The sequence below is a fragment of the Nothoprocta perdicaria genome, unplaced genomic scaffold (assembly GCF_003342845.1).
Source record: "Nothoprocta perdicaria isolate Ctin4 unplaced genomic scaffold, notPer1 scaffold_107, whole genome shotgun sequence".
Classification (NCBI taxonomy): domain Eukaryota; kingdom Metazoa; phylum Chordata; class Aves; order Tinamiformes; family Tinamidae; genus Nothoprocta; species Nothoprocta perdicaria.
In genome coordinates this window covers 2,022,506-2,031,049 of record NW_020454172.1, presented here as the reverse complement: position 1 = coordinate 2,031,049, position 8,544 = coordinate 2,022,506, and the positions used below count along the sequence as shown (strand labels likewise).

Sequence of the window (8,544 nt, the reverse complement as noted above, 5' to 3'; positions counted from 1 at the left end):
ATATTTGCAAAACTACATCATATGATGTTTCTATTAGGTAGATATATCTACCTGATAGATAACGCAGGTAACAGGAAGCTAACTAAATTATACATATTAAGTGGTAATAATTTCCAACAGATCAGTGATTTGTGTAGGATTTTAATAGTCTCCCTTGTACTACATGGTTAAGATGGAATGTGATGAAGAATAAGTCATACATATGAATAACCCAAATGAATAGACTGTGCCCTGCAATTTAACCAAAGTTCTGAAATTTGTCTTTGTTATTCCAAAAAGGGAGGAGGACAGAATGAAAAACTGGGAAATGTGACATTGGATAAACAACCTTTTTATGGTTGCATCCATCCATCTTTCTGTCCCTGCAAGCCTGTTGCCTTTGCTCTGGAAGAGCATAAAGGCTGTCAGCACTTTTCATGCCAGCTTTGTGCAGCCTTTGGCTGGGACATGGCAATAGTAATCGGGCAGGCATTAGGAAGCTGCAACAAGTTGGGTGTCCTGAATACCCCATCAAGAACTGAAGCATATAAAGTTTGTCAGCCCTCTTTTGGAGCAAGTAACCTGAAGATACTGGGTAGGAATGAATTAAAATTCATGTTCTTGACCTGCTCTTGCAGGAAAGTCCTTACTGCAGCCTGCAGACAAATGCTGAGAGCAGCTGTCTGTCCTGCTGGATGCTGGGGAAGGGACGAGAGGGATGTGGCTCTTGCTTCCTAGAGCTGACATGTTGAGGACCAAACGGAATGCATGTGAGGCAGGATCCTCACGCGTGAAACACAGACTTCAAAAGCGCTTTTTGCAATAGGCTAAATTCTAATGCTAAGAGTGATAGTTGAATGGAGACAACGCAGTTGTGGATTACAGGTATTGAGTTGTGAAATAGAGCAATTGTAGTTGTCTTCAATATACATCCCTTGTCAGACTACATTGGAAGCATCTGCTTGATGGATGCTGCTGCTTCTGGGAAGATGRATATGAAAATGATGAAAAATAGGATAGGGTTTATTAGGAACAATTAAGAAATTAAATATGTATAGCCTGGCTTCATGGTGACTTAGGGAGAAGAATGACTTCTTATGAATATTTGAAGGTTGTGAATAGCAAGGCTTGAAAGAATTACTCAGCATGACACAGGGCAGAATTTCTAGTAGTGGAATGATATTAAGAAAGAGTAAATTTTCAAGCATTCATTCTATTTGATCACATTTGCAGGTAACTGGAAAACAAAGTCTACCTGCGTGGAGATGACAGGAATGCCTTAGATTTATGGAGAGCTCCTCAGTAATAGTTTCCCAGAGTCTTTTTATAGAATCAGTGCAGATCTCGCTGGAATGCAACCAGCTCTCAGGGGGAACTTGCCACTGGAACAGCAGCATTGYCTACAGGCAGGAAAGTAAGACTATTACCAGATCCACTTGCAAAAGGAAGCTAATCAGGACAACACGGCATTTCGTGCCTCTCATAATCCTGGTCTTTCCTCAGAAGCACCAGGACTGTCTGAAAGGGGATCTGCAAAGCAAGGGGAGGAGGGGGGCACAGTGAGAAATGCAAGAAAAATCCCTTTCCTGTCCAGACTCTCTGCACTGGGTAGGTGCACGAGGAGGAGGGAAGGCCCTTTGGTCCCCTCTGGTCCTCTTTGGTTCTTTTTGGTCCTGTTTGGTCCCCTTTGKCCCCCTTTGGCCCTCTTTCATCCTCTTTCCCCTCCACTCACACTCCTGTTGTCTCAAAACTGATTATGGGGATGAGACCAGTGCTGATTGTGCTGCCCTTTTCTCTGAAGCTCTAGTGAGGGAACCCTGTTCCGTCAGGCTCCTGGGCATGGGGAAAATCATTTTCTGGGCTGGAAGGTGGCAATGCCTGTCCCTGTATGTAGAAGTGGCAGACGGCAGCTGGAAGATGGAGAGCACAGGCAAAACTGCCTGCTCTTGGATCCAAATGACAAACCGTGAGAAATTCCCTTACTGAAGAGCTGGTGAGCTAGATGCATTTGGAAAAAGGCCCAGTTAAATTCAGGTGGCGATAAAAGGGKTTGAAATTAGGTGAGACTGCGCAGGTAATTGCACCCAGGTGTGCACAGTCACAGGCAAACGTGCAGTGAGGAGCAGTCCGGAAGGCTTTAGGGAGCATCTGGGGAAGTATTCAGACTTACCAAGTGCTTATCATTTTCATTGTGTGTTCATACTTACGTATTTCATATAATAATCATAAAAATGAATGTTAATCCTCTGCATTCATATGTTRGCAATAAACTTTAAGTAGACTTCAGTCAAAGCCAAGAACCTCATCAGGTACCTCATGCAGGTACTGGGAATTGTGTTGCCCACACAAGAGAATTTATAGCTCTATGCACCAATTACAAATTAGAGCTACTTTATAAGATATTTTTCAGGAAATATAATGAGTAAAGATAGAAGATCTCACTCATTCAGCTAATTGAGATCTGTATCCAAGTAGATCATTAAATCAGTTATGGAAAACAGACTTGAGAAATTATAATCCTTATTGTATCACATCCCCCTGCAGTATATGGCTTGGCTTTTATTTTGTTGTCTTTTACCTTTTTTCTTAGATGATCTAAAGGAGAAGAAAAAGTTTTCAATATGGGCTTAATCCTCATTTTAGGAATCATTTATGTTTCAAAATCCAAATGTTATACTGGCTGAGCACCAAGCAGTTATTTTTCAAWTATCTCACTTCACTTTCTCAAAGCATTTCTTGTTTTAGGTAATTTGTTTTTATACCTCATCCCGAACTCAGAAAATGCAGAGAGGCCTTTTTGTTCCCAGCCTCCAGCACTGATCCAAGTTAATGAGCATCAACTCAAGGTCTGTAAGATGCTGAAGGCTGGAAATCCCTGCGGAGCGTCGCGGTAGGTGTCGGGTCTCTCCTCTCCTGCTGCCCGTCCCTGCTCCTGCCCGAGTGCCCCTGGATGTGCCCCGGGAGGACGCAGCGCTCGGGACACCTGGGCCCCGGCCCTCCTTTTCCTGGAGGTTCAAGTGAAATGAGCCCCGCTTTGCAGGTCGCCGCCTCCGGCCGCTCGGGTTAAGTGTCCCGAGGGAGGGGACGTTGCGTTGCTCTAACAGAATTACGTTCATACATTACACAGGAAGAACTGGAAGTAGCCATCGGCATCCTCTCTAATATGTCCTGATGTAAAACCTAGAAAGCATATAAGAAAAGCAGAGGAAATGTGCTCATTAAATAAGCATTACCACTAGGTGTTGACAACACATGAAAGGATGCAGGCATTTCGACTGAAAAAAAAAAAACCCACAAATGACTTCCAAAAGATGGGTATCRTGGCTGAAGTTGCCTCCGTGCTTCACACTGTTTAAAGTCCCTGACATTTGTTGCGACTGTCAGCTGGTATTTATTTTTTGTTTAACCATCTGATAACCGCTGCCCTATTAAATGAGCGGATGATCTTTTGATTTCCGTGTGTGTCCACGTCACCCTTGTGCTAACAGATACCCTTTCTGACTATCATCGAAACCCAAGCAGGGAAAGGTTGCAGAGCATTTAGCGTGGCTTTTCTCGGAAGCCAGTAGAATATTTCCATTGAATGCCAAGGGTTTTCAGATAAATCTATCCTGAAAGCCCCTCCTGGCGCTGCAAGGCAGGGGTTAGCAGTTTTCCCCGTTTAATCTCTCTTTTCCTAACCGTCCTTTCCTTGGGCCCGTCACAGAGCCTCGCTGTCCCAGGCAGGATGGGGGTCAGGTCTTTGGCAGCAGGGGCTGTGGTGAAAACCGAGGTCCCGGGGGCTGAGAACCTCAGACCCTGGTGGGGAAAAGCTGCTGGGCTCGCGGCTCTGCCCCGGCGGCCCCCCAGGCCCCGTGGAGCTCCCGGGCCATTTCAGCACCGTGTCCTCGCCCGCCCGGTGCCACCATGGCCACCCCTTCCCAGCAGCCATCTCCCCGTCTCCTTCCTGAAGGAATTCACGGGACAACCTCCTATCCAACCGTGTTTGAGCAGTCAGGAGGCCGAGGTGATAAATACGGTCTTTAGGATTTGGGTAAACAACGTTTTCCTGCTTTGCAAGATCATTTTGTYGTAATTTCCAGCAGCAGAAGTCAGCAGTGAGAGCAGTGGAGAGCTGCTTTTCTGCTTGCCAGCAGGTACCAACACCCGTGTTCCTGCTCGTTTGGGAGATGAGTGTCATTTTCAGGTGCCAGTTTGTTGTGGACCTTCCCGAATCCTCGGAGGAGCGCGCATGGCCGGGAGCCCGGCGCACACCGCTCTGCACCGCGCTAAGGGTYGGGAAAAACAGACAGTGCCGGGAAAGGGGGAAGAGAAAAATAATTCTGCTGGAAAGATTTCTGCTGGAAGTGATAGGGTTGCCATTACATACATGGACAATTTTTAATGCATTTCTTTTGTCTTTAGAAAAATGAAGCTCCAGGAAGCAATCCTTTGTCTTAACAGATTTGTCAGCAGTGACTTCTTGCTCCCATGTTTTGATGCCATTTTCCTGAACTGCCTTTAAAATGGATGATAAATCTTTACATGCCCAGTGTGAGTTCCTGAGACACAAAGCCGTTCTGGAAATAGTCTGTCTGACAGCCTCTTTATTGGCAGAGCAGCTATTTAAATGAGGAACCTGTGCAGGAGATGAACTGGCTGCCCCGCGCGATGGCARGCGGAAGCTGATGGATCCTGCATGTGCAAACAGGTGACCTTTCTGCTTTCCACTCTAATTACTTGCCCATCAGATGTTCAATTAGAGTGACAGGGTCCCAAATTCCCAAAGATCTCTGTTTTGTCTTATAAGATTAAAGGGTGGCGACTATTTTCTGTATGATTATCGTCATTATCTCTGGGAGATTTTATACTTCAGAAGTCAAAGTCATAATAGCCCAGCTCACTGCAATTATTTGCAAATTGCCTTAATGTATTTTCCAGAAACTCTTTTTGCACTGTGTAATTTATTTATTTGCTAAGCCAGTAGCACACTGAAATGCTGAAATGTCTGTGAACCCATATGAAGCCAGCCTGACGTGGTCACTTGCATAGGGTTTGACAGCTTTCCCTTTACCCACCAGTAACCTTGCACAGGTTTTGTTRAAACATTTCCCCTGCATGTTCTCTTTGGAAAAGTAGCTTAAAGAATTCCTCCTTTTTTGTGTGTGTGAAAATTGAAGAAAATTTGTCAGTGTTGCAGTCGCTTTGTATGCTGATGGAAATGTTTGTGAAAACATTACATTTAAACTAGCAGAATGGTGTATTCRGAGGCGCAGAAATAGCCTCTGCGAACAGGCGCTTGCACCGGGGCCTTGCGAAGAGCTGGCCGCGCCGCGCGGGGCGGGCAGGCGTGTGCGGCCGCGCTCGCCGCTCCCTGTCCCAGCCCGGCCCTTCCTGCCAGCGCCGGAGAACTGTTGGGATCCCGGCTCCGTGGCCCCGACAGGGAGCGTGGAAGGAGGAGACAGTGTGTCCTGCATGGGCCSTGCGTGCTCAGTTCAATACGTGCCATTGAAGCTAACCCAGATAGCTTCTAAATACGCTCAGCTAATTGTTTGGGACTAATTTGCAGACCCAGAGTTACATTGTAATAATTGTGAATAATGAGTAAACCATGAAAAAATGGTAAATGCCTTGCAGACATTTTGTGAACAGAAAATGAAGCTAAATTCATTGAATAAATTAATTGCTATGGACTGTTCTCCCAGCTTTAATCTGCTGCCTGCTGAAAGAAGCCCGTATGAATGTGAAAGCCTGTCCACTGTCTTCCTTTTGAAACGATGCTGYTTTGCATTGAACGGAGAGGAGAGGCTTGCAAGGGAGTTTGCTGTGTTATAATAATGTCAGGCTTGTAGCATGCTTTTCAYCTTCCCAGTTTTACCTGTCCTTTGGGAAGCAACAGTTTTATAACACTGTTTTATAAGGAGGAGCAGATGGAGAGCCCACAGGGAGGAGAGGAGATGTTTCCCAAGGCCACTCATTGTCTCTCTGGCAGGATTCAGGTTGGGACTTGGGATTTTGCAGTCCCTGGCTGATGCTCATGATATTTTTCTATTGGAAGACTTCCCCTTCCTGCAAAATCATTCATAGCGGGAGAGGACAACCCTGAGCTGATCTGAGCTGGCTTGAGCAGCCAAAATGAGGCGGGGGAAAAGAAAGAAAAGGAAATGAGGAGRCACGTCTCCCAGGCCATTTTGAAAATCAGTCCTAGTGAGGAGGAATTATATTTTAAGAACCAGACAGTTTGTCTCAGGTTTAATATCTTAGGGACAGCAGTGGAGGCAAGGCATTTTTCTGTAAGGATTATAATTACCTGACAGAGTCTTATCATTATTGAATGACCCTGATTTAGAAATGATCTGTTCGTGTATAAGTAGCTGTTGCTTTTTAATAGCTCAAGTTTTTCATACTGCTATTAATATTAATTAAAATAGACCTCAGGCCTATGACTTTCCGTGGTTGAAATGTGTGGTTTAAAACATAATTTGCAGATCAGCCCTCACATTTGTAAGTTGTTGGTAATAATTTGTATGGATGTTGGGGCAGGAGGTGCTCTGGGGCCCGCGCTCTGTCTGTCTTTGCAGCCTTCTCTTTTCCAGGTGCTCTGGTGCGGTCAGGAGCCCCAGGTCGGGTGCCGTCGCCACGCCACCATGCTGGCGCTGCCGTCCCCGCGCCGCCGTGCTGGCGCTGCCGTCCCCGCGCCGCCGTGCTGGCGCTGCCGTCCCCGCACCGCCGTGCTGGCGCTGCCGTCGCCGTGCCGCCCTGCTGGCGCTGCCGTCGCCGCGCCGTTGTCCCCACCGGTAGCTGTCCTCACCCCAGAGGGTCCTGCCCGTTCCACGTGGCGCGGCTCCATCCGGCAGCTCCGTGCGGAGGGTCCTGCTGGAGAGCTTTGCTGAGCAGGGTGCCGATACTCCGGCTGCCTGGTCGCATCTTCCCCGTTTATCAAAGCAGGATTTTCCCCTCCAGTTGATGAACTTTAGTTGAGCAGAAGGGAAGCCCAAACGTTAACCGTAMGGGAAGAGAAAGGGAGGTGCAGTTCGGGGAAGCAGCCGGAGGGGCCCAAGCTCTTCCCATGCTCCGGGCGRGCGGCTGCTTCGCCTCTACCCAGAGCGTGTGCAGGGCAGAGACGGGGACAGGGACAGGGATGAGGACGGGCCTTTCTGCTTCCCCTCTTGCTGCAGATGGCCCTGTCTGACAAACCCCACGGAATTAGCACTCCTCGAACACCAGTTCCAAATTATTGACCTGGGTATAACGTTAGTTTCTGTTGCTGTTATCGATTCCTGCATTGTCTCCTGTCTGCTCTCTCTCTGCAAAGCGCTTGGTTTGCTGACGGGACTTAGTGTGTGTTTGCAGTCCAATGGCCTCATCCATCCACCCTCGTCCAGCTCTGCTGAGCCCAGAGCTGCCGCACGGACGTGGCGGCCTGGAGCCCTCCCTGCTGCTGTTGGGCTGGTGCCACGTCCTCACCCGGGCTTGAGTCACTGCTGTGGAGGGCTCTTAATTCCCTTGTGCTGTTCAGGATACGAACTGTGAATCCAGCTTCCAGAATTCCCTTGCAGGGACACCTATGTAAATTAAAACAARCGTCTTTTCCTCACATGCCTGAAGCCGTAAAATAGTTTATATACAAATAACAGTCAATCTAAATAAATCAGAATCTTTTTCCGTGCTCAGGAAGGTTACACCTCAAACAGCAATGGCAGCTTCATGTTGTACTCARAATTTTGCAGGCATAATGTCACTCTTTTACTTTATTATAGAATGCAGTTCACCCCATATTGCATTTTCTTCTTTTAATTTATTTGCATGAAGAAGATGGCATGGCATAAATCATCTTGTGTAGGTTGCTTGGATTATTTGCATTTCAGAGGCTGTTTTTAACTTGTATTAGAAAGGAGTTTCCRATCAAGAAGCTCTGGGAGGTGTTTCTGTTAGTGATGGGGCTCTCCAAAGGTGATGGATGGTGTTGGTTTCCTGGAGGACAAACAGCCCCAGGTTGTGCTGAGCTTGAGTGAGGTTGCTGAGCGAGACTGAAGCTCTGGGTGTCAGTGAACGAGTCTCGCTGTGAAGTTTTTGTTGTGCCCTTGCAGCACGAGCAGCAGACGGAGCGATGGCCAGGCCTGACCGGAGACGCGGGCCGAGTTCTGCTCACCGCTGTTCGAGTGAAACCCCTGCAGTGGCCATTGCTGTGCACTCCGATGAAGGTAAGAGCAGAATTTGACCCTGGAAGCTGCCGCTCAATGACCACCTTTCTCCATTGGAGGTGTTTGGGCTTCAGTTGAGCAGAAAAGGGGCTCGTGTCGTGACAAACGAAGGGAGCCTTGGGAGAACTGCTGCCCCTGAAGGCAGGACGAGCCGTGGCTTGGGGCAGCATCCCCAGGCTCAGTTTGCTGCTGCGTTTCACTCRGCTGCTTGGCTAAAGGCATCTGACCCTGGAGGTGTGGGAGGCTTCAGCGAGCCGGCAAGTGACCATTTCCTGCTCAAAAATGTGATGAGCTTACGATACAAGCTGTATCTTAAATCTATCACAGCACGTGGCACACAGTGAACAAAACAGCAGAGTAAAATGTATGTTATTAGTGATGA

At 47.6% G+C, this 8,544-nt stretch overlaps 1 long non-coding RNA gene across 1 annotated transcript in view; it reads left to right on the top strand.

Moving 5' to 3' along the window:
• The window catches only part of LOC112953264, a 41,079-nt gene extending 32,951 nt beyond the window's left edge, over positions 1-8,128 (top strand). The window contains exon 4 of the long non-coding RNA XR_003250555.1: positions 8,049-8,128. This is a non-coding gene — a long non-coding RNA (uncharacterized LOC112953264). The remainder of the gene's footprint in view (positions 1-8,048) is intronic.
• The last annotated feature ends 416 nt before the right edge of the window (positions 8,129-8,544 follow it).